Source organism: Mytilus trossulus, chromosome 6, assembly GCF_036588685.1.
Source record: "Mytilus trossulus isolate FHL-02 chromosome 6, PNRI_Mtr1.1.1.hap1, whole genome shotgun sequence".
In the NCBI taxonomy this organism is placed as follows: domain Eukaryota; kingdom Metazoa; phylum Mollusca; class Bivalvia; order Mytilida; family Mytilidae; genus Mytilus; species Mytilus trossulus.
In genome coordinates, this window is record NC_086378.1 from 72,564,225 (window position 1) to 72,592,191 (window position 27,967).

Genomic DNA, 27,967 nt, shown 5'->3' on the forward strand with positions numbered 1-27,967 from the left:
GAGTTATAAAATTGAATTTTTTGATTTGAGGTTTCTTATGACATTAACATAGCATTTAAAGAACTTGTATGTCCTTTAATGAATTACTTAACCTTGGCATCATTGTTTGGTGTTTTATGACCTTTAATGAACTTGGTGACCATGACATTAGGTATTAGTGTTTTATGAATTTTAATGAACTATGTTACAATGACATCATAAAATTGAGAATGGATATGGGGAATGTGTCAAAGAGACAATAACCCAACCAAATAAAAAACAACAGCAGGTCACCAACAGGTCTTCAGTGTAGTGAGAAATTCCTGAAGCTGGCCCCTAAACAAATATATACTAGTCCAGTGATAATGAATGCCATACTAATTTCCAAATTAAACACAAGAAACTAAAATTAAAATAATACAAGACTAACAAAGGCCAGAGGCTCCTGACTTGGGACAGGCACAATCATGTCTTGATGTTCTATGATCTTTAATGAATTTGGTGACGATGACATCATGTCTTGGTGTTTTGTGACCTTTAATAACTTTGGTAACCTTGACATCATGTCTATGTGTTTTATGACCTTAAATGAAGTTGGTGACCATGACATCATGTCTTGGTGCTTAATGACCTCTAATGAACTTGGTGACCATGGCATCATAATTTGGTGATTTATGTCCTTTTTTAACTTGGTGACCATGACATCATGTCTTGCTGTTTTATTACCTTACATGAACTAGTTATGTTCACTTGTGTTAATATTTCTTTTGATTGAGTTAAGCCTCTAGCCATTTCAATTGATATTTTACAATGTCTTTCTATGGTGTGTCATTACACTATTGTTTCAGATAAGGGTGAATGTTGGTACTTATTAAAATGTTTAATCCCCCTGCATTTGTTTTGAATCTGAGGAATCTGATGTTCAGTAGTTGTTGTTTGTTGATGTGGTTCATAAGTGTTTCCTCGTTTTTAATATAGATTAGACCGTTGGTTTTCCTGTTTGAATAGTTATACACTAGAAATTTTGGGGCCCTTTATAGCTTGCTGTTCATTGTAAATTGGGTCCAGGCCAAGTATTGAAGATTGTACTTTGAGCTATAATGGTTTACTTTTATAAATTGTGACTTGGATGGAGAGTTGTCTCACTGGCACTCATACCACAGCTTTGTATATATATCTATTGGTGAGAATGACATCTCGACTTGTGTTTTATGTTGACCTTGACTTCATGCCTAGGTGGGTTTTTTTCCTTAATAAATTTTGGAGACCATGGCTGGGATAATGTCTTAGTGTTTAATGTCATTTTGAATTATAATTTGGTAAACATGACATCATGTCTTGGTCTTCTATGTCTATTTGTAAAAAAATAATATGGAGCCCATGAAATCATGACTTAATGTTTTTTGTCTTAAAAGAACTTTGTAACCATGACTTTAAGCTTTGGTATTTCTGTCCTTTAAAGAACTTGTAACCATAACTTAAGCTTTGGTATTTTATGTCCTTAAAATATCTTATAACCATGACTTTAAGCTTTGGTATTTTATGTCCTTAAAAGAACTTGTAACCATGTCTTTAAGCTTTGGTATTTTATGTCCTTAAAAGAACTTGTAATCATGACTTTAAGCTTTGGTATTTTATGTCATTAAAAGAACTTGGTAACCATGACTTTAAGCTTTGGTATTTTATGTCCTAAAAAGAACTTCGTAACCATGACTTTAAGCTTATGGTATTTTCTGTCCTTAAAGAACTTGTAACCATGACTTTAAGCTTTGATATTTTATGTCCCGAAAAGATCATGTAAACATGACTTAAGTTTCAGCTTTGGTATTTTCTGTCTTTAAAAGAACTTGGTTAAACCATGACTTTAATAAAATTGAGAAAGGAAATGGTGAATATGTCAAAGCGACTACCACCCGACCATAGAGCAAACAACAGCCGAAGGCAACCAATGGGTCTTCAATGTAGCGAGAATACCCGCACCTGTAGGTGTCCTTCAGCTGGCCCCTAAAATATGCATAATAGTACAGTGATAATGGACGTTATACTAAACTCCAAATTATACACAAGAAACTAAAATTTAAAATCATACAAGACTATAAAGCTTACAAAGGCCAGAGGCTCCTGACTTGGGACAGGCGCAAAATTGCAGCGGGGTTCAACATGTTTATGAGATCTCAACCCTCCCCCTATACCTCTAGCCAATGTAGAAAAGTAAAAGAATAACAATACGCACATTAAAATTCAGTTCAAGAGAAGTCCGAGTCCGATGTCAAAAGATGTAACAAAAGAAAATAAATAAAATGACAACAATACATAAATAACAACAGACTACTAGCAGTTAACTGACATGCCAGCTCCAGACCTCAATTAAACTGATTGAAAGATTATGTCTTTGGTATTTTATATCCTTAAAAGAACTTGTAACCATGACTTTAAACTTTGGTATTTTATGTCCTTAAAAGATCTTGTAACCATGACTTTAGTTTAAGCTTTGGTATTTACTGTCTTTAAAAGAACTTGGTAACCATGACTTTAAGCTTTGGTATTTTATATCCTTAAAAGAACTTGTAACCATGACTTTAAGCTTTGGTATTTTATGTCCTTAAAAGAACTTGGTAACAATTGATATTTTATGTCCTTAAAAGAACTTGGTAACCATGGCTTTAAGCTTTCAATTTGGTATTTTATGTTCTTAAAAGATCTTGTAACTATGACTTTAAGCTTTGGTATTTTATGTCCTTAAAAGAACTTGCAACCATGACTTTTAGCTTTGCTATTTTATGTAATTAAAAGAACTTGGTAACCATGGCTTTGAGCTTTGGTATTTTCTGTCTTTAAAAGTACTTGTAACCATGATATTATCTCTTGGTACATTTATATCTAGATTAAAACATCATACCACAAACTGTTTAAAGTGCTGCATTTTCATGCTAACAAACCTTCATTAATACAATATTTTCTTGTCTTTGCCCAACTGTTCTCAAAAGACTTTAGTAATCATACCATCGAAGGACCTTAAAAGAATTTGGTAGCCATGACATAGTCTTGGATGTTTATGGAGGTTTTTTCTGGAACATGTAACTATCCTTTTTGTTTTTATTATGTTGTAATTTCCTTTTCATATTAAACTGTCATGGTTTCGTCCATTTCATCCATTTCTAAAGACTTATCAACATAGACATATGATTATGCAATGAATATACATAAATTATAGTTTTCAAATACTAGCAGTAGTAAATTGATGGCAGTTATATATATAATAAAAGTTGAGACTTAACAATAATCCCCCATGTTCTATCCAGATCATCTTTAATATCTCCCACTGAACCTATCTTGACAATATATATTTTGACATGTTTGCATTCATATATATTTAATGGTTCATAACAGTATACATTTCCTACCATAAAGTGCTGATGTTAAATTTAAGCTCAGGTGTTCCATACCAAATTTATGATTGTTAAAATATATATTGTCTATTTGGAATAGCTTGGTTCAGGTGTATAGAATTCTGGGTGGAATCGCTAACGACAAGAAACACAAGGCTCACACATGTGCATATACAGTTGTACTCAGGTGGGCTCTGTATTAAAACAACGGTTTTATGACTTAATCCAAAGTATGACAAATGTCAAATATTGAGTCAACTTCTCTTCATCCTTTGCAAAAAAGTTTTTTTAATACATTTGGAATATGCAACTATCCACAATTAATATCATTATAATTATGATCACTTTGTCAAATATTGTCTTTTATGATATTTGGAATGATTAAAGCTAAAATTAACATCATCAATAGAAAACATTTATATGAATTATGGATTTGCTAATCAAAATATGTAAGCTTAAACAAATGAACCATTTACAAAGTCAATATATGAAGTAGTAAAAGCCAAAATAATTAAATATCATCATCTATAGCAATCAATTATATGCATTATGGATTAGCTAATTAAATTATATTAGCTTAAATAGATCTGAATTTCATGATAGTTTTAAATATATTCAGCTACTACTCATGTGATGCAGGTACCCTCCTCACCCCAAAAAAGCAAAAAATAAATATTTAGTTTATCATCTTGAACTTCCTAATAACAATTTATTGTCTCTGTGCATAAAACCTGTGAAATTATCTGAATTAAAATCTATCTTTTCACCCATTGAGATACATCTTTGCAAACTGACTCTAAACTATAAAATAAAATAAATCAACAGTATACTTATAGGAGCTACTGTGGATTTATTTATTTTTCGTGGGTATCAATTTTCCTGGTTTGAGGAAAATTTACATATTCGTGGATATTTAATTTCGTGGTTTTGGCAAAGTCTATACTCATTCCTTTAGAAAATTTGTTATTTGTTGAACTTTTGAATTCAAGGTTCTCCTGTACCCACGAAATCCCTGAAAATTGGTATCCAACGAATATTAATGAATCCACAGTATTCTATTTCCATAAATCCACTTGATGTTAAGACTTTGGGCAAACTTTTAAAAATCCATAATAACAAAGGTGCAATAAAATTGACAAAGCTAAAAAAAAAAGAGGAAAACACCATTGTCATAAAAGAAAAGAAAAAAAACATCTCACAGATAACTTCAGACTCAGGAACACATGGGACATGAACCCAACTAAACATAAGTAAACTCCTCATGTTTATGATATCTTTATACTAAATCTGTTGGATGTGTACTGATTGAAATTTTAGTCTGGGAGAACATGATTTATTTGTTAGTCAAAATTGGTTTTGAACTAGATGTCAGTAATTACAAGTAAATTAAATGTACTCTAATATTTGTGCTTTGTTTTTAAATATATCTTTTTTTTTGTACCTTATTGTTTCAAGCCATCACCAGTTCTAATATTGTTTTGTTATACCACTGTCAAAGGTAAGGGGAGGGTTGAGCACTCACAAACATGTCTGCCACATGTCTTGATGTGACTGCCCCACGTGAGGAGTTTGTTTGACATTATTGGTCTTTTGGTAAATTGTATTGTTATAAATATTAGAGTTTAGTCTCTTCTTTAAATTACCGGTAGATTGTTTCACATTTTTTATGTTGAGGCTTTAATAGTTGTCTATACAATATGGGTTTTCTCATTGTTGAAGGTTTTTTCAGTGACGTGCATGTATAACTGTTTATTTTTCTTTATTTGAACTTGTGTGAATAGTTGTGGTTGCTTCTTGTTTGTAATTTGTTGGGATTTTGGTTGCTTATTTTATATTAAGTCAAGCCCTTTCCAACTGATTTTATGAAGATTATGCTTTTCTTCTGAATTGTTTCACAAATTTTATAGCATAACCTTTATCTACCTGAAAAGGATTTTTCATGAAACTTCATGGTAAAAGTTAAGCAGTTTCAGGGTTAAAAGGAGTTTAGGAATAGCAATACCTTTTTCAAAATTAACAACTAACATGGAACAGTTAAATTTCCCTCTTATGATATTTTGCATTTTGAATTTATATTTCATCCATAAATAAATCAATATGTTTTTTTTAATTTCAAGTAAACCAACATAGAATAAGTTTTTGTACTATTATAGGTATTACTGATGCTTACGAGTCTGGCAGTAAACTCTAGAGACACAATATATTAAGGCTATGATATCAACGAGCACCTGCTCGAACCAATTTCCTTCAGCATAATTAATTTAGTTTTTTGTGAAATTAACAAAATCACCTGCCTCCGTATTTGAACAGTGGTGTAACGTGACATTTGTGAAATTATTTATATGGTCCACTTCAGCCGAACAGATACAAAAATCAATCAAAAGGAAATTGGTCTTAAAATAATCATAGATAAGATAAATACATGGATTTTACTTCCCTATTATTGGTGATAAATGTGAATTCAAAATGTTACTGAATTTAACAGAACAATAAATAAAGCTCCTAAAATTTTCAAGTAGATTCATTTCATTTCATATGTAGCAAATAGGATTCTTGGATTGATGAAAACATTGTATTTTTTGTGGATATTTGATTTTTCTACAATTTTTGCATTATACCTAAAGATGTATACTAGTATACATAGTCTATTTCTATCTTCAAATTCAATAATAATGTAGTACCCAACAACTTATAAATGAATTCAAAGTAATATTTATAAAGTGAAAGCTTTTAAATAATAGTAGCCATTGATTGGTAGTTTAACATCAATTTCTAAATATTGGTAGTGTAAACGAGACCTAGTATAGAATTCACTACCAATTCAGTAAGACCACATTGCTATATTTCAGAACATCAGGGGTTGAAGTCATATTGATGAAACATATTTATTTAGGGGCAAGATAAAACCACAGCCCTTCTGGAAAAAAATGTCCAGTTGTCAATAAACTTATGTTATAGTCCCAGACATTTCAAATTTTCAAAAGACCTTTTGAACAACACTCTGCATTTCCTTTTAAGGTATTGATTACTTAGTACTTGAAGTTCAGTGCAGAATTAAAATGTAACTATTTATGTGTTACCTACTGGACAAGCTGTTAATTCGCTGAGGTGTCTATCACTAAAAAGTCATCTTAATGAAGGAGAGCTATAATTATCACTATTATTTTCCTCACAGCAGAAGGCAGAAAATAGTAATAAAGTGAGGAAATTTTTGCAAAGCTTTTTTATTACTACGAAAAGGGCAAAGGCCAAAGGGGTGTCAATAATAATTACACATAAAAATATCTAATCACACCAAAAATTCAAAACCAAAAGTTCCTTAGCAAATGCATGACAAATCAAAAACTGAAACACATCAAACAAATTGAAAACAACTGTCATATTCCAAGTGTTCAAGAAAGAGTCATAAAGTCTTGCAGAGGGAAAAGTTTTGACCATCAAACCAGTGTCCATCATGACCACTGACATCAGTAAATAACTTGAAATACAGATGACTTATGATTTTTTTTCATAAAAAAATTCTTTCTTTAATATTTTCCCAAAACTGTGTAGTGCAACTTTGCAAGTCCAGTTAGCATACATCATGAATATATAGGAGAAGAGAGAAAAGTGATGAAAAAAATTTTATTGGACGATTCAGTACTGTTGTGATAATTCAGAATTGAATTTATCTTGCACAGTACACATATACCAGTACTTTTTTTTTGTACAAATTTATTAGGATCAATCACACATATACAGAAAGAAAACATCAACGAATATATAATATCATTTTTTTACAAAATTACCCTAGTCAAGCCCTCCTTAACAATCACTTAATATGAGAGTTTTGATTGAAGTAATGAAGCCATATGTGGTCACTTTAAACAAAGCCGAACATTGATTCTCAGATTGATCTGGCACATGTGTCACAAAAATACATGTAACATTTCGTTTATACGTCAATATATCCTATGTTTATTACATTAAACCAACAACAAAACATATATCTATGAGTCAGGCTCTGCCATATGTTTCCCAACTGACCTCCCAAAATATAGGACAAACAAAACTTTCAGTATTGCACCCATTCCCCAGCCAAATTTTAGGATCTGTCATTTTTTTATTTCTGCAAGGTCACTGAGTAATTGCTTCCTATGTTAAGAAAAACTGACTATAAATAAAGAGGTTTTGAACTGAGCAAATATACTGACTTAAATGTTAATTAGACTGAAACAAATGGTTTTACTCACGATTGTTTTAATTTGATCCTTTTAATTTAGCATTTATTCCATTTATAGATGTATTAGAAATAAATTATATATAATTACATGTAAAGTTCAAATTTCAGTAGGTTTACTCTAAGCTTTCCCTTAGAAGAAAGAAAAAAACACATGAACTTAAACCTTTCATTTTTTAATATTGTATTATACAAAGCAGTGCAGATTGAATTGTTTAGGTGGCATAGTGTTCATGCAGTAACACATTAAAAAGCCATTCAATTTTATCATTTCTGGTTAGCAAAATAACTTTTTGTAAATAGAAGATTTGATATTTCATGACATTGTAACATGTTCAGAGAAACAAGTTGCAATTCAACCTTCTAGTTTTTGTCAATTGTAAACTAAGTAATGTATAAAAAATGTTGTTCTTTCAAAGGGGCATTGGATACAAGAGATATCTTCAAGTAACCAAGATAACAAATGATAACACCCAAAATCCAAAATATTGCTCAGATATCAGTCTGTGACCTTAAACTTTGACCCTTAAATCAAAATGATTTTCCACTTCTAATGACACATTATCAAACCACTGTCCAGCTGAACACAAACACAAACACAAACACAGGGCGTTGCTGGGCACCTACACACCCCAACAACAAAAGACATTACACATAGATCCGAGAGAACTAGCAACCTCCCAGCCCAAAGCCAACAACTAACTTAAAAAACATGCATCCAAGACCAAACCATCAATTAGCACACGTCCAACATCCAATGAATCTAGCACAGATGTCATAAACAGCCAGAGAACAACAAGACCCTGAGCAACTCCAAGACATGGACAGACCCACATGTAAAGGTATGCAGTACTTTAGAACTACCAGTATGACCTAGGCCTGAAACATTGAAAAAACAGGCTGCTGACTGGTGATATGGTAAAATGTCCTGTAAAACTGCTTGGTTTCATGGGACTAGGTCTCATTTTATTATTGCTTCATGAGACCAATTAGGCATTTAGATTCTGGAATTACTGGTACATGTAGAAGTATTTTATCTGGATAGCCTGACTTTTTATATTATACTTACGATTTCCAAAGTCTTTTCCTTTTCTATCTTTTCTTTACTTCAGTCTATAAAACAGAATAAACTACATGAAATATTAAAATATTACAACATGCTTTACATGAATGTGGGCTGGTTTCCTTATTTGAAACATTCTAATCAGTTGCATTTTTTAACTAATAATTCAACTGGTTCCTTTTTGCAAAGTATTTTATTTTTGTATTTGATTTCACTGCAACCTGTTTTGATTTAAGTGCCACTAAACAGTTTATGAGAAAACAAGGAAATCTGACATACCAATTTATAAACCTGGGTAGCTATGATAAGTTATCATGTTAAATAACTAATAGATTTCAGTGTTTTTGTGCTCAGCTTTGAATAATTTTATTATTACAACTTTTTTACAAACAATTTGCAATAAAAAAAAAAAAATTTGGGTCTCCACACATATAGATGACAGTCTGCTTCATCATAAATGTCCAGTAGCAAATATTTCATTAAATTTCAAATACAACACAGATAAAGAATGTAAACAATAAGACCACAAAGGAAGGATATAAATTTGTCAGTAAGACTTCTTATCCAAATCAAAAACATTAAGGTAAATATTGTTTAAATATTTTGAAATGATAAATATGATAAAATTACAGATGAATGTGTCAAAGGACACACATTCTCCCACTCAAGTTTTGCTATTTTCTAAGATAAAAGGGGGAATAACTGAAGAATGGGAAATTACTCACAACTAAATCGTATGCATTGTGGCTCTAAGCATGGTGGTTTGAGTTGCATAAAATTTAGAAGAGACAAACTTAACTTAAAGTGCAGAAATGAAAAGTTTGCAGTTTTCCCTGTTAGAAAGGGTCATAACTCTAGAATGGTATTATGACTCATTGCCCAAATTTTGAACTCTATCTGTAAGTTATTGTTTTTACCATTGTGCATAAGTTTCATTATTATTATTATATTGATGTTTTGGGAGGCGACTTTCCTGCTATGGAACTTGCGCCCTTTCATTATTTTGGATGAAAACATCTTAAGTAATGGTGCTACAATCAACCAAAAATTGCAATTTTCCAAATCTAAAAGGGGCATAACTCTAGAATGGTAAGTGAACTGTTGCTCAAATTCAAACTCTGACTATGAGTTTTGGTTTTAAACACTGTGTAAGAGTTTAATTAAATGTGCAGAAGGCAAACCTAAAATGCCTGTTCCAAGTCAGGAAAATTACAGTTCTTGTCCATTTGTTTTTGATGTGTTTTGTTATTTGATTTTGCCATGTGATTATGGACTTTCCGATTAGATTTTCTTCTAAGTTCAGTATTTTTGTGATTTTACTTTTTAGAGTGTGGATACAAATATCAAAGGGATGGAGAGACGTGAGGACAGTCCTATTATGTCTTTTTCAGCATTAAAAAAAAATACCATACAAGTGGGAGCTTTATCTAGCAATAAAACCAGGTTCAACCCATCATTTTTCATAAAAATGACATTTGTTTTTAACTTGTTCTGTTGCTTGTTAAGAGTTTGATTTTGTCAAGTTTATATGGACTTCACCTTTTGCAATGTGACTTGGAGTTGGGTATTTTTGTTATACATGTACTTTTTTACCGACATATTCTTAACTCCCTGACAAAATACAGAGACGTCAAATAAAACGTAAATAGAAATGTGACAGATGCTGTGATCTTTAATTGAGTCTCAGAGTATATTAAATGTAGTCCTTAAAAAATTACAATTTCTTACATCAAATTGCAACAAAAGAAAATCAATTTTACAAGAAATAGTGGTATTATAGGGTCTATGCAGACTCAAACCAATTTTCCTAATAATTACAAATAAATGATTTAGTTTTATGGTCTTTTATTTTGATGCTGAAATAAATAAAAAATCAAATATACAATATGTTACACACTGTACGTGGCGTAAACAATGCACCAGGGAAACAGATTTTTGCTGATATCCATAAATTAAATTTTTACTTACTTAAATCAATACAAATATAAATTTCAAGCAGTATTATACTAGATCAACTAATGTAATCTGTACTCCATCTGCTGATCTTGTTCGACAGATGGCATAAGTAACTTAGCCCGTCAGCTGTCCCCAAAAACAATCATTATCGTGCTTGTGATAAAACTATATTGGACTTTAAACACAGATGTAGCAAATATATTTTTCAGATCGTTTAAACAGCATATGTTTTATAATATTGACTAATCTGGAGTGATATTTTACTTATATTTCTTTGTAGCATTAGAATCAATATGCCACACTGTGTTTTTGCAATTGAATATTTCATTATTGTTATTACACAAACTGCTTCATAAGTCCTTGGGTTCATTGCATTCAACATAAAAAAGGAATTTTCTTTTAACTGACAATTATTTCCTAATATAGTCAACAAAAATCTTGACATTAATCTGAGCAGGATTGTACCAGATGAATTGTCTTGCCTGCTGTACTAATTATGACTGAATTTCCTGTTGGAAGTCTTTAATATCAATTTCTTTCTACTGGTTTACAAGAAAATTGACTTAAATCAATGATACATGAAAATAAGGTCAAGTTCAGATGAACCCTGTCAGAAATACATGTTCTCAACACAATCATTTCATACAAAAAATACAGCTGTCCTTTTGCCTTAATATAGTATCTGAAAAAGTTGCCTTTCTTTATAGTATGGGTACAGTGACCTATAGTTGAGATTTATCATTCACAATCAAATCTTCTTATTTTATACTGACAAAAAGTTAGAATGTTGTCAAAGTCAGATGAATCCTACAGACACATGACCTTATTGTACACAATACACCAGATATAGCTGAGAAATGGACTTAATCAATAAACTTAAGGTTGACCAGTGAACCATAAAATTGAGGTCACTGTAAGATTATCATTGCCACAGATTTGAACACCTTACAATCATTCCACAAATTAATTGCTACCTGATGAAGTAAGCTAAACTTTTATAACTGATCCATGACATGAGGTCAAGGTCAGGTGTACCCTAACTGATGGACATGGTAACCATGTAGTTATACTATATATACCAAATATAGTTGTCCTTCTACTCATAATAACTGAAATATTTCATAAGTTGTTATGTTATAAAAGTTGTTGATGAGTAAATCTACCCTACCTCAAACTGAAAAGTATTATTCAAGCTGTCACAATGGCCTGCCAGGATTATTATGAATTCCTTTGTATCATCTAAATACCAATATGTGGAATAGCTGGTTACTTCATGTGCCAGAACTTTCCTAAAAAAACATGGTTCTCAATTAATAATCATTCCATAAAGGTCAGAGAGACCCTTTACAATATATATTCCCTGTAGGTAACTCAAGAAAAACAGACTTTAGATTGGATTGAGTGATTGTATGGTGTTTAATGCGACTATCAGCACTATTCTGCTATTTTCAGGCATCCAGTTTTTTTACTGGGAGGATATCAGAGTGCACTGAGAGAACCATCCTTTCCATCAGAAACTGAGACGACTGGAGTCTTGTGCACCTGCTACATCAGGGGTTCAACCTTTCAACCTCAGTGTTGACAGGCTAGTGATACAGTATACCAACTGATTGGATCACTCTACTACCAACACCCAGCTTAATAAATGTTAATTGGTCTGTCTTAAGTCAGGAATTTGTCAATGGTTGTTTTGCAGTTACTATCTGTTTCTTGTCCATTTAAAGTCTGTGTTAATGGCAGAATTTTGGTGGTCTCCGTTTAACTTGTCTAGGCTCATGGAAATTAGATTCATTGTTGGTTGCTTTAAGTCCAGTGGCAATATTTCAAGCATTTTCAGTAAGATTAAGAAATTAATCAATGACATTTGACACCATCAAAAACACTTTTCTCAGTTGTCTAAGGCCTCATGCTGACCACCAGATAGAAATATATTGTTTGTGTTGTTATGTTCCTGTCTAGTTGATGCACATCAGGACATGTGACATTATGAGCTTTTCAAAAGGTTTTAATTATCATACAAAAGTATATAGTATTTAATAAAGTGTTAACTGAAATATGAGCTCTTATATAAAACATATAAGCAAACCTGTCATATATGAGTCTTTTGAACTTTTGAATTCCAAAAAATAAGACATCACAGACAATTAGTAACTAAAAAACTTATTGCTTTATTTATTTTTATGAGCATATGTGTAAATTCATGATCCCAATAAAAAATGTTTTTTTACACTTTTTTTTTTGTGCATAAAAAAAGGAGATGTGATAAGTGGAGCAATTTGTGTCATTTCTATCAAAATGGTTTTTTTTAGGTAAAAATTTGCTGTGTTTTCTAGTTCGTGTTCCTAAATGAAAATATGAATATCAATTTTTTAAGCTTTTTATAAAAAAAATTATATGTAAATTTGGTTTTTTGCCTTTTCTTTATATCAAGCTTATAAAAATATTTATCCTTCATTTGATATTTACCTTACAATTCATTACACATTTAACACAATTCAACATAAATATTGATCCAGATACTGGAATTATTTATTAAAGAGGTATTTGTTTAGCTTCTATGATAGAATCCATGCGTATCTGGAAAACATCTTACCAGAGAAATTTTTTGAAAACTGCCAAATTTTGAGAATTTCTATTCTATTTGCAAATGTACTTCATCTTTATCCTTGTCAAAATTAATAAAATTTATCAAAAAATGAATAGTTAATCTAATTTTTTTCCAGCATATGTTTCCAATGTGAATTAATTGCCTCCCTTTGATGGTGAACAGGTGGCTTTATTAGATTAAGTGTGGTAGCTCAAGGGGGCATCTGGGATGTGTATTCCGGTAACCATCTTATAATGTTTGAAAACATGGTCTCCGACTGCTTATATAATCACGACCATTGATGTTATCCAGATATGTGAATCTCATGGCGATGGGGAAAAATGGCTACAGTAAATATTAATAATATTTATAAATATAAATCTTAAATCTCTTTGTATAGCCATAAATCATCTAACAAAAACCAGAAGGCCCTGCCACAAACTTCTTTATTGGATTACAACTCCTCTGTATTGAGATTTTCTGGGTAAATAAGGTCACTGAGAAAACAGTACATTTTTCAATTGAATATATATTTTCTTCCAATAAATATACTTTCAACTAAAGTATGGAATGAGGAAAGTGTCTTTAATATTGGAATATTTGTGGTCTTTCAAAATAATCAAGTACAGCCCAGTGAATTCAGAAATTTTTGTTTCAACCTTTTATTTGGATTGTTGAAAAATAGTCATGGACAAATAATATTGCAATTTCAGGAAAAGCTATAATGCAATTTTATTTTATTTTTTGGAGAAATGTGTTCTGTCACAATTTTCACAATACATGTACTGTATGTTCTTCAAAAACATCACAAGAATTATTGAATTTACAGTACATGTATTTGAAGGAGACATAATTCAGTGGTTGTCCTTTGTTTATGTGTTACATTTTGGTGTCCTTTGTTTATGTGTTACATTTTTGTTTTTCATTCATTTTTTTTGGGTATAAATAAGGCCATTAGTTTTCTCGATTGAATTGTTTTACATTCTCATTGTTGAAAACCATATGGTGACCTATAGTTGTTAATTTCTGTTGTCATTTTGGTCTTTTGTGGAGAGTTGTCTCATTTGCAATCATACCGCATCTTCTTTTTTATATTCTTTTATATTCAATACTTTTAATCAGATATTACATAAACAATTGTGTGTCAAAAAGATTCTAGCAATTTCAAATATGCTTCCTGTTAACTAAAGTAGTCAGAAACCTGACCTTTTAAAGTACAGGTTATTGGAAAAAGCAGAGACAGTAATTATTACTGAATATGTTAAAATAATTCCAAGAAGAAGATGCAGTGTTCTTTGTGAACTACAAATACAATTGACTTATCGTAATATAAGTAGTTCTTGTTAAACAGATCAAATAAGTAAACCAACACTTGAACATGATATAAAGACACATTTGTTTTTAAACCAAGAGACCATTTCTAATTTTAAATACCAAGTTAAAACAAAACTTAATTGAAATGAAATGCATTAGTAATAAGAAAACTGCATAAAAGTTATGTATTCAAATACAGTCTGCACGGTTAGCCACTAGTCCGATGCCCCAGACTAGTAAAATTTGATTCTGACTAGTGAGTTTTTGCAAAATTTTGTTTGGACCAATAAGAAAAATGTCAGAATATTTGTCTTCGGACTAGTAGTTGAAAAAGTTTTTGGTGCAGACTGCAAATAAGTGAATTTGCAACCTATGAACTAATATATGATGCTGTCAATGATTGAAAGACAAAATCTATGAAAAGTAACTTTAGCAACTTTTAGCCAGTTTGTATAATCCTTTCCTCCATAATGACGCTTTTTGACCCCACCCCCTTTACTCCATAATGACGCCTTTTGACGCCTTTGTAGTGCCTCATTTGAAACGTCTTACATCTTACCTAGGAAAAATCTTTATGAGACCTAATAAAATTGTAACTAATGTAAAAAGGATATTCAAGAGAATATCTGACTGGAATTTCATTGATGAAATATTCCTTTTTGCAATGAATTGATACTTTAAACCTGATTTTTTTTAATTGAAAAAAATCCAATGCGAATCAGGTATGCGTAAAAAAATGTCAATGGAGGAAAATACAGAAAAATAAAACAGTCATTTATGCTAAATTGTCATAAAAATAATAATGCTAACAAAACTACATGTACTTAAGATAAAAGGGGGTAAAAATAAACAAAAGTGCATGTGGTAGAATGTCTCACTACAGATAGAATGTATAGTGGTATGAAGAAAAAATGACAGACATTTTTCATACTTTGCCAATATATAGTTTATGACCTGCTTACGCCAAGTATATAACAAAATATATAGCTCATCACTCATTTTTCTGTAGCTACAAATGGTGAAATCTTTACTTTTTGATAGCATGGTACAGGGGGAAAGCATCATTTAGTGATTCGAGGGAGACCAAATGATAGAATTTTGAAAAAAAAAAAAAATAATATATAGGAAGTTTAAAAAATTGAGAAAAAAAATGTAACAATGTTTTTTGTGGCTTAACTACAAAAGAATGAATTTATTTTTGATGAAACATAAAATTAAAGCACTTTGAAGGTAAAAAATTTATAAAATATGTTAATTCAATTTTTGTTCTTATAGTCTCAAAATTAACTGAAATTATTATCTGGCCTTTGAAATCCTTCCTTAATCATTAACTTTAACAAACAGAGCTGTGAAAACATTGTGTGTTCAATCAAAGGGAAATAACTCAAATTGTATTTCACTAAAAATAAAGTCTGCTGGGATTTAGGTCCCAATGTTTCTTTCTATATTCACAATATTTAGCCAAACTCATTTAACTGTAATATATGTATGCAGTTTTGGGTTATTTCACCAATAACACAGACTTTCCTAACTCAAGAAGGCATTTCTCTTGCAGCAGGTTTCAGCGTAGCATAATAGCAATCACTTTTATAGCATTATCTGTGTTAAAGGAATTAAACAAGAGGCTCCTATGGCTTTAATTGCTCACTGAAATATGACATTTTGATATTTATTTTCACCTTTGCCTAATTAATCTTCTGAAGGGGCAATTTCTGTTTTCCTTAAATGCTTATTGTTTTCAGTTTCTACCTATCATATCAATCAATCTAAGGTTTCTGAGATGATTGAAAAAAAAAAGTTAGAATTTTAATCATCATTTAAGGGCAATAAATCTGATAAAAAGGCTACTTTTTTCATATTGGCTAACATAGAGATCTTATTTTTTTTAATCCTGTTTGCATCAAGTTCCTCTCTCCCATCTAGTTTTTGGCAAAATTGAAAAAAATAATTTATAAAGGGTCAATAACTCCTACAAAGAGTTACTTTACAACTTCTGTCATGCTGACCTTTTTGTTATTGTTCTTAACATTTTTTCTAATTTGGGGTAGCCTTACAAGTATCTATTATACTTCTTTAAAAAAAACCAACAAGAAATATGGATGAAAATCATATTGCAAGAATTTAATTTCTCTAAGCAGTCATTTGACAACTTTGACCATGATGACACATCTGCCAGTCTTTAAATTTTTACAAATATTTTGGGCTTTTTAATAGTAATTATTCTTTCTAAATTTTTGAAAAGGGGCAATAACTCTGATGGGGAATCAGTATATATCTTAAGCCATGTTGAATTACTAATATCTCTTTAACTTTTCTCCTGGCAATCAATCCACCAAAAGGTGGATTGACCATTTTTGTTATGTTGAATAGTAGATTATACTTTTTTTTCTTATTTTCTTTTATTTTTTTCAAATCTACTACTGTGTTTTCAAATAAATGCAAAATAAGTCAATAGCTCATATAAGCCTTCAATTGACAATTTATCACATGTAGAGTTAATTGTAGATCTAATTAGGGACGACATCAAAAGTTCAATGTAGGATAAAAAAAACTAAATTCACATAGTTTGTTCACTGACCCCCCACCCCCACCCCCCTCTTAACTAAATTTTGAAAAAATTGATTTACCAATAGGGATATATGTAACAAGAGGCTGACACAACGACAGCAAACCGGATTTATTAACATTTGTTTGTGTCCTGGCAATATCACAAGAACCATTACTGATGATTGGTGAAAGTGAAAATAGTCAATATCAAATTTGACCTCTATTTTGTCATCAGTATCAACATATTAAAATTTGAAAAGCTTGGATTGAATGGTTCGAGAGTAAATGCAACAAAGTGAATGGAAACACCATTTTACGATCTTTCAAGAACCATAACTCCTGAACGGTAAAAGTCAAACTCGTCTTTTTGAACTTCACCTCTATTTTGTCATCAGTAACAACATATTAAAATTTGAAAAGCTTTGGTTGAATGGTTCATGAGAAAATGCACGGACACGACTGGAACCACCATTTTTCAATCTTTCAAGAACTATAACTCCTGAACGGTAAAAGTCAAAATCGTCATTATTGAACTTGACCTCAATTTAGTCATCAGTAACAACATAATAAAATTTGGGAAGCTTTGGTAGAACAGTTCATGCGTAAATGCACGGACACGACTGGAAACACCATTTTACAATCTTTCAAGAACCATAACTACTGAACGGTAAAAGTCAAAATCATCATTATTGAACTTGACCTCTATTTTCTCATCAGTAACAACGTGTTAGAATTTGAAAAGCTTTGGTTGAATGGTTCATGAGAAAATGCACAGACGCGACCTGAAACACCATTTTTCAATCTTTCAAGAACCATAACTCCTGAACGGTAAAAGTCAAAATCGTCATTATTGAACTTGACCTTTATTTAGTTGTCAGTAACAACATATTAAAATTTTAAAAGCTTTGGATGAACAGTTAATGCATGGACAACATTTGATTGCCGCCCGCCCGACCGACCACCCGGCAGCCCGCCGAGCATCCCCAAAAATCAATAACCGACATTTTTGTCACAAAAATCCGGTTAAAAATTGTGATTTTAGATATATACAAAACTTTTAGAATTTTAACCCAAAAAAATATTTGATTTAAGTTTCTTATCCTACATCGATCTTTTGATGTCATCCCTTATTCCAGTCATATTTACTATAAAAAGTGTCACAATGAAGTTTCAGACTTCACAAAATTCACGAAGCAAAAACTTCAGCAAAACTAGAGGAACATTCATCTGTGATATTTTTTTTTTATGTTTACAAAGTTCAGTCATTTCAGACTTTAAAGAATATTCATCTCATGGCTGCATGTAGCAAAAAAGACTTGGATCTAAATTCTTATATTACAACAATTAGGATTACGTTCACACTAGACATTTCACTTTAAATCCACATCAAGTTTGTTTAAATTCATTCAACCCTCTTTCTGGTGGTGGTCTAGCATCAGATTTCTACCTAATCAGATGTTACAAAAAAAGAACCTGGATTTCAATTGATATTATCAAATACTTTTAATGTTATGTAAAGAGTATTTACATATATATCAGATTATAACATCCAATCTATATCTATCACACCTCCATTAAATATCGGTTAAAAAGATCTTACAAACATAAGAAAATTGGCTATTGGTTAGTCCTACATATTAGTTAAATGTGTTAGACTAAACAACTTCAAACTATGTGCTTCTGTATCAGATCTAAAGGTAAATGGATGTTAAAATCATGAATTTTATCAAGATGAATTAAACATATTATCTGATAGATTATATCCATATTATAAATGAATCCATTGTGGTTCCTTTTAAGTTTAAATATGCAAATTCACTAAGTATGAATATCAGAATATTTAAATTTTTCTAATTAATAATATAAATGCACATACAAAATGAAACAATTTTACGTTTATGCTTAAAATTTGATATTTTCATTCATTAAAAGCTTTTATTTTTATTTTTCAACACTAAAAAAGCATATAAGCAAAACAACTTACCTAACTTAAAACCTTGATTATATGATACAAATTCAAAATGGTCTTCTTTTTCAAGTATATTAAATTAAAGTATATAAAGCAAAATTCAAAACTGTCTTCCAATAGGTATATAAACAAGTGAACAATACTGGCCACTAATTAGATAATCATAATCTATTCAGGTGTTATCCCTTACCTGGTGAAATATTCCTTGATCTTTGCTCCAGGGGGACAGGATTACTCAGATACCTCTCCTAATATAAAATTAAACATACAATGATTAATAAGATTTAATTATCATCAGAAAAGCTGAACAAATCTTTAATTTATTTTGTTAGAAGCCTATTGTGTAGAAACTCACTACCAATTATAGTTTATCAAATAAAACGAGTATTTAAGATTTGGCTGTGTCAACATTGTGTTTTATTGTTGTACAAGTTTTAACAACCATTTCAACACTGGATTAGGGACAATTGAAGACATTGAATCATTCACCCATATTGACACAAGTTTGAAACATCTCACTTTTAATGTAAAGATGTGCAGAGAGCAAATATATCAAGTACCTTCTAACATGTTGAACAATGTAAAATGTGCCATCCTGCAGTTTTGTTCTATAAAAAATTGTAAAGGTTTTTAAAAAGTGTCAAATTAAAAGATATATAAAGTCTTGTTAATTAGTGAAAGAGAAAGTTACAATTTACCAATCTTCCAATCTATCCAACTTAAAGCTCTTAACTGATCAGTTAAAAAACAAAATGATTGCCATGCCTTATTTATGATAAATTTGTTTCCATTGTGGGAATAATTCGTTCAGGTTTAAAAAATAAATAAAAATGCTTTAATTAAGAAGCCTGTAATTCAGAAGTTGTTGTTTGATTGAGTGTTTCATATTTGTTTTTCTTTCATTTTTTTATACATAAATTAGGCTGTTAGTTTTTCTTGTTTGAATTGTTTTACATTGTCATATAGGGTCCTTTTATAGCTGACTGTAAGGTATGGGCTTTGCTCATTGTTGAAGGCAGTATGAGGACCTATAGTTATTAATTTCTGTGTCATTTTGGTATCTTATGGAGAGTTGTCTCAATGGCAATCATACCACATCTTCTTTTATATTTATCTTATACAATTAAGCTTGGGAGAATAGCATTTTAAGGAAAGAGTTCATATGATTTAGTGTTCTACAATCGCCCTAATGTCTATATATAATTCATACGATTAACAGAGGATAAAAAGAACCAACTTGATTATGGTGATTTCAAATCTGTGCCACCCAACATAGCAGCATTACTCCTGAACAGCATATATTCCTACTGTCAAGATCAAATCTTTAGGTCCATTTTGTTTAAATTTTAAATCTTTAATCAAGGAGCCTGTAATTCAGAAGTTGTCGTTTGTTTAAGTGTTATATATTTGTTTTTCTTTCATTCTTATTTTCAAAATAATTGTTTGTGGAACAGCTACTGTCATCTAGGAATCCCCAACACTCCTTTGACATAACTATTATTCAACTGATATGTATTTAAGTGAATTAAGTGCGGCCCTTTTGATTTAAGGTGCCAAATTATCACCTGTTGTGTCTAGAAAATACCTAAAATGTACATCCTGAATTTTTGCCTTGTGAAAACTTTGTGTTAATGGTTGTCACAACAAGCCTTGGAGTCCACAAATTAACATTGTTTTCTGGTAGATGAGACAGTGGATACCAAGTCACATCATGTGATAATATTTGCTTCAGAGATACTCCACAAACTTGTGTTATTACCTACTAGACAAACTGAATTGTTATCTTTCCTTCCTTTAAACATTAGTGTGGACATGAATATGCTTATTTTTCATTGCAGTTGCTGACATCTTTTACCCTTCACATCAACTAAATTCCAAAATATTAATCAGAAGAGAAAGAACCATACACATATATAATATATGTCGTTTGTTGCTGTATATCATATTTGTTTTTTGTTTATTATTTTGTACATAAATTAGGCTGTAAGTTTTTCTCAATTGAATTGTTTTACATTTTTAATTTCAGGGTACATTATAGCTGACTATGCTGTATGGGTTTTACTCATTGTTAAAAGGCTTTAATACTGTGACCTATAGTTGTTTAAAACTTGTGTGTGGTCAATGCTGTGTCCTTGTCAAACTTCCTTTGTAGGGGAAACAGTTACAAATAATGCATCTATATAACTTGCAAAGGAGGTAGTAGAAATAAAAGAAATAATGATATGGTAGAAAAAAATTCAATACCTATGTGATATTCAATGTTTCAGGAAATTTCAATACATGTGATATTTCACGAAAAATTTCAATACATGTGATATTTCAGGAAAATTTCAATACCTGTGATATTTCAGAAAAAATTTCAATACTTTATTACATTTAAAAGACCTTTTTCATAATGTGTGCCAATTTGCTTCTAAAATCTTAAGTTCTAAGTGTTCTTTGTTTGTAATTATGTGACTTTTAATAAAAAATGACTGATGATACCATTATTCAATATTTTACCTCATATAGTTTCTGCAGCCACTTCCTTCTTTGGAGATTACTGTGTTCTGTTAAATACTCCAATGAATAGATCTTTTCTTTGTCAAACTTACTAGAGGCCCTCATCACTTTACTCTGAAAATCAAAATGATAATTTAAAGAAAAGATTCTTACATGACATTTAAAACAAGTGAAACTGCGAGCTACTGCTCACTGATGATTTTCCCGCCGCAAGTGGATATTATTAATAGTGTAAAAAATATGCAAGTGTTCGGTAAACAGGAAGTTGTCGAGTGATGAATCTGAAAACGCATCACAGGGTATACCTGACTTATATAAATCCTGAAACCAAATTTCTGAAATCCTTGTATTGTAGTTCCTGAGAAAAATGTGACGAAAATTTTCAACTTGGGTATCATGTGTAAAATCATACAAGTGTTCGGTAAATAGGAAGTTGTGAAGTGATCAATCTGAAAACGCATCACACAGTATAGCTGACTTAGATAAACCCTGAAACCAAATTTCAGAAATCCTTATGTTGTAGTTCCTGAGAACAATGCGACAAAAAAAAAATATTCATGGGACGGACGGACTGACGGAATGACAGACAGAGGTAAAATAGTATACCCCCCTTTTTTAAAGCGGGGGTGTAAATATATGAAGAGGTAAAATTTGTAACAATAATTAGCAAAAAAGTATGACCTGCAATCCTTTCCCTTTTAAGGTAGCACTACAGTCTAACAATGATTTTTTGGTCAAATTTTTTTTATCACATAGTTCTGAAGTAAGTATTATTCTGCACAGTTTGTAAAAATCCCAAAGTCATTATCATATCACAACAGGTAGTAAAGTGATAATGAATTTATGTAAATAAAAGCACATGGTAATTAATCTAAATATATAGGCATTTGGGAGGGGCTAATATATCAATCATCTGTTGATACCAGTGTCCAGCTGTTAATCCCTGACCACAAGATAAATAATGTAGTCTTATCTCATTGTTTTGAAACAAAAATATTTATATAACATGGAAGTAAACAAAGAAAAAGAAAAAAAAACTAAAGGGAAAAAATCTACCAAAAAGGAAAATTAGTACTATGGAAAAGAGTGGGGAAGTATTTTTGAAAGCGTCTGACTGCCTGTATAAAATTCTTCTCTGTGGTCTTCTTCATTTATTAAATACAGTTTTATGAATTTTAACTAATTTTCAGTTAATGTGTATTTTTCAGTCCCTTTAAATTAAATGTATTTTCAAGAAAAGGGTGGGTTGATCTTTTTATCAACATGTTTTTGATGCACACTTTTAATGTACTAGCTAATTTCAGACATAGTTTTACATTATTTCTTTTTTTTAAATTCAAATGAAAATTATTATTTATATATAGAAAATAATGATGTTAAGCATTGATTAATGCAGCTGGTCAATCATGTGTTTCCCTATCTGAGACTGTCTGGAAAGAGGCGGAGCTTTGTCTTTATTTAATTACTTTATCACAGATGTTGGTCAGATCTGTGACGTCAAACTCCCGCCAAATGCCAAGTTAGTGTTGGACAGTTCACATATAATGCAAAATTTACAGCACTAGAGCATCAAAGACACAAAGTGTGTGGTTCTATTTATATAGTAATGGTATCAGAACACTCCTGGGGTGTTCCCAGTGGAATGGTTGTATTTATATTGACTTTATAGGGGTTCTAAGGGGGAATTTCAGTTTTTAGGTCATTTCTCAGAACAATTTTTCATGAAAAATGTAAGGAAAAATTGACAATAGAAACTTTATGGGTACCCCCTTTGGCTTGACTTTGATATATATGATTGAAGGGTGTATTTTCTACAATACCGTGTCCCAGTTTTTGGATAATTTGTTTCTAAATGAATTTATGGGTTTCCAAAAATGAAAGGTGAAATGAGGTTTGGCACCCAGCAGTTAAATCAATATATCTTCTTACTGGAGGCATATATCAAAAATCTGAGACACGGTTTAAAAGATTGTATATGGTTGATTACAGGGATGAAAACAAATTTTAACTACCATTTGACATGAATGTGCCATTTTCATCCAAGTTGGAAGACCACTTTTTTGGCCATTAATGAGCTATATTTTGAGACATATCAAACCAAAAATAAATTTATATATAAATTAAGAAAGAGTTATATTTCAGCTTTAAAATGAGTTAAAGATTTTAAAAATCCATTGAGTAGTTTGGGAGAAATTGGTCTTTAAATACTATTGATTGGAGTCAGAAAATTCTGACTGTAGTGCTACCTTAATCTAATCACTACTGCCACTGGAATACGAAAGACTCAAAGAAAAACTTTAATCTCCTTTGTGCTGGAATATAAAAAAGGTCACAAATAAAAATTTCTGTATATCACTTAACAGAAAATCACTTTTAAGCATTTAATTTCAAATTTTTCCATTGTGTGCAATGGGAGATAACTCAATTTATGTATTCTAAAATCTGCTCAGTTCTAAAAAAAAATTTCTAATTTAAGGGTAATGTCTTTAAGCCTATATGGTCTTCAGCTTTTGAATAAGTTGAATAGCCTATGATACATGGTTTAAAGACCTCTGTGTGTGGTCATCAGTCATCAGGATGAACTGTTAAATCTACAGGCCTAGAGCTCAATTTTTGAAAATTTTGAGTTAGATTCTGTCGGCCTTGAGATATGATTTTAACAGGCCCAAAAGCAATTTGACAAGCCTGGGCTCCTGGGCTGCCACGGAGCGTGAAGACTGGGTCATACAATTGCGATAGAACAGTAGACCAATATGTTATAAATGGTCAATGTGAGGTGAATCCTGTCAGGTAGACATGCACATGTAAAAGCAAAGTTGTTTTCCCTATAGGTGGCAACAGCAAAATGTTCATGCTACAGCATTTTAAAGGTGAATTTTCAAAAGAAACCTTAGTATTTTGTCTCAAAGATATTGCTCTGTTTATTGTTCATTATTTTTTTAGTTATCTCCCATGTCAATTAATTCTGCATGCATGTCACAAGTCACAAGATAAAACGTCAAAGGGAAATTCTTATAAAAAAAGAAGATGTGGTATGAATGCCAATGAGACAACTGTCCACACGAGACCAAAATGACACATACATTAACAACTATACTATAGGTCACCGTACAGCCTTCAACAATGATGTTCTCTAACATTTGAAAGATCAACATTTTTTTTAAATCCTTTGATCAAAAGAAGATTATAAAAGGTGTCAAGTAATGTGGAGCCAACAACCAATCAGAATCTGTAGTCCAATAATTTAAATTATGACGTCTTGAAAGGCTATGATATATTTCTTTTTTTGGACGCCTTACATCATGTACATGTACATAGCAGGAAGGAGTAAAAGCAAAAATTTTAAATAGCCTCCAAGACATAATAATTATTTGGACTAGATTTGTAATACTCCTTAAAAAAACTCTGATAGCATATAACATTATGTATACAATGATTCAATAACTGCATCTAGGAATCAAAACTAAAAGTTCATTTCAGTGTTCAATAATGTGCTAATAAGTTTCAAGCTTCTGCCTGTTCTTCAATATGCTCAACAGTACCCAATGCAATAATTTTGAAAATTTTCATTTAAAATTAAAAATTCATTTTACAATTTTTTGTAGGTGTGATCCATGAAGTGGTAAATATAAATAAGTTGTCTTTATTCAGAAAATCATAGCTTCACCTTGTAAGTTGAAATAAATAATGCACTATGCACAGAATTTGCAAGAAGTCATAATTATTTGGACATTTTAGTAAGATATCATAAAAGTTAAAATAATAGTATGCAAAATAAAGTTTTATATTATCTTAAGACAAAGCACAAGTTAGAACAAAAGGCACACAACATGCGCAAGATTATAGCAAAAAGAAATAGTTTCACAGAAAATAGAAAAGTAATTATCAGGATTCAGGAACATATATAGTCAGAGATACTCTGACCACTGACATCCAATGGCTGTTTTGCTAGACAAGCTGGGGCGGTGGGAGGTCAGAGCTCGTCCCATATTAAAAACTGGATATTTGCCCGTCCAAAGTAGATGGTCTGCTCCTTTGCTTCTGGTGCCAACTAACGGCATTGGAATTATATAACTCGTGTATCAATTGGTTCATTTTTCGTTTATGTAAGTTTCATCTACCTGCCACCCTTTTTTTCTCATATTTATACACTTTTCACAGAAACTTACATTTAAGTGAAGAGATAAATAAACTAGAGGCTCTCAAAAGCCTGTGTCGCTCACCTTGGTTTTTGTGCATATTAAACAATAGACACAGATAAATTCATTACAAAATTGAGTTTTGGAGATGGAGATGCATTTGTAGATCTTACTTTACTAACATTCCTGTTGCTACATTTATCTCTATCTAGTATTATGAACTTGGCCCAGTCATTACAGTGGAAAATATTTTCTAAAAATTTATCAAAATTTACAAAAATTTATCAAAATTGTTAAAAATTGACTATATATATGTGAAAATAATTTTACATCATGTCAGATTTGCTCTAAATGCTTTGGTTTCAGAGTAATAAGCCAAAATCTACATTTTACCCCTATGTTCTATTTTTAGCCATAGTGGCCATCTTGGTTGGTTGGTCAGGTCAAGCCATACATTTTTTAAACTAGATACCCCAATGATGATTGTGACCAAGTTTGGTAAAATTTGCTCAAGTAGCTTCAGACGAGAAGATTTTTGTAAAAGTTAACGACGACAGACAACGCAGATGCTGACGCGGATGCCGACGCAGATGCCGACGCATATGCTGACGCCGGACACAAAGTGATTAGAAAAGCTCACTTGGCCCTTTGGGCCAGATGAACTAGAAATGAAACAAATTGATTCTCAATTCATGTAATTCCAAGGCTGTTTGGCAGGCAAAAGAAGTGACAAAGCAGCGCATCTTTTTTTGACAATCAAATATCCAGGTTTAGATATATGGTTCGATCTCTGACATCCCATGGTCCCAGCTTGTCTGGCAAAACAGCCATTGGACAACAGAGTTATCTTGGACTATAACCTATACTGTTCCCAGGTTTAATGTTTTAGTTAAATCAATCATTCAAATAATGTTAATTATTGTGTTTTTTGTCTTGTAGTCATATAATTAAACTATAAGTATTCTGCCCTAGTATAGCCATCACAATTAATCCTCCCATTGGTTGCAGTGCATTTTTTGGTAAAAGTTAAATTGAATTACTGTTTCAACCATGAAATAAATTTAACTGCTTATAGACCATTATTATTTGAATAAAATATGCTTGTCCCAGGACAATCCATCAGTACTTTTTTTCTTTTGAGAGCCATATGATATTAACATGCCATTGCAAATGGTATCCAGGTGTGTTGATAAGTCGTTATCCTAAGGCTATTTTTTTCTTTTTTTTCCTGTAGACTTAGCTTTAATTTTTTATTAGCATGCATTGTCAAGCTCGGTAACTTATAATTGTTTCTCAGTAACTCAATGTACGATGCTGTCCCATACTGAACCTTCTGACCTAGTTTGTTTACATTCAAATTTCAATGGCGTCAAAATCATGTGATGTCAAATCGTTACACCCAATCAAATTACTCTACTGTTAAATTAGGGGATTATTCAGTCTACGGCAATTACTTTATTTCTCTGTGGGATATCATATTGTTTTAAAATAGTTTGCAATAATTTGGGGTTTTATTCAACAGGAAACCTCCTTTTTTGCCATCCCCTTTGACATCAATGGAATTTTGTATAAATATTTACCTACAGTCATGATGGTCAGAATATCGATTTATTTATAATGAATAAAAAAAAATCTATGAAAAATAAATGTAAATTGTTTTTATAAACATGTTTACCTACTCTATATTCCTGTACAAAATTATGGCATGGACATCGCTTTTTCATATAGTTTTCCTTTCATTTTGGTTGGGCTTTTTTCGCAGGGAAATAGCGAAAGACGTAAGGAGCATGTCATTTCAAAATTCCTAAAAATACAATAATAATGTGTGTTAAGTTCAAACGAAAATACCTAACGAACTGACAAGTTGACCGATTTTAGACTACAGTAGGATAGGATTCAGACTTGGGGTAATTGTAATTGTAATTGTTAATCAGCTGTAATTGATTACAATTTTTCAAGTAATCAGTGTAATCATTAATCAGCCAAAAATCTGATTACATGTAATTTAATTTAATCAATTACTTTTCAAAATACCCTGTAATCATGATTACTTTTTGATTACATTCTGATTACAATGAAAAAAATCTAAAATTGTGTTTTGGTCATTAAATGAACCTTTTTGTTATTTATATTTGATAAATTTTTAACATGCTAAAATGGTTTGGTTACTTTAATGGTGTCTACTTGAACAGTAAAAAATAAACTGTTACAGTATTGAAAAGTCATCATTAGCCTAAGCAGAGACATATAATACCATTATATACCTTTTATCTTAGTAAAAGATATTGAACATATATGTATGT

At 31.1% G+C, this 27,967-nt stretch overlaps 1 protein-coding gene across 1 annotated transcript in view; it reads right to left on the bottom strand.

Annotated features, from left to right (window-relative positions):
- The window catches only part of LOC134721809 (protein CBFA2T1-like), a 66,550-nt gene extending 54,668 nt beyond the window's left edge, over positions 1–11,882 (bottom strand). Inside the window, exons 1-2 of the mRNA XM_063585044.1 lie at positions 11,775–11,882; positions 8,657–8,700 (exon numbers count right to left, since the gene is read on the bottom strand). The gene's annotated coding sequence lies outside the window, so the exon portion shown is untranslated. The remainder of the gene's footprint in view (positions 1–8,656; positions 8,701–11,774) is intronic.
- Between the last annotated feature and the right edge of the window lie 16,085 nt (positions 11,883–27,967).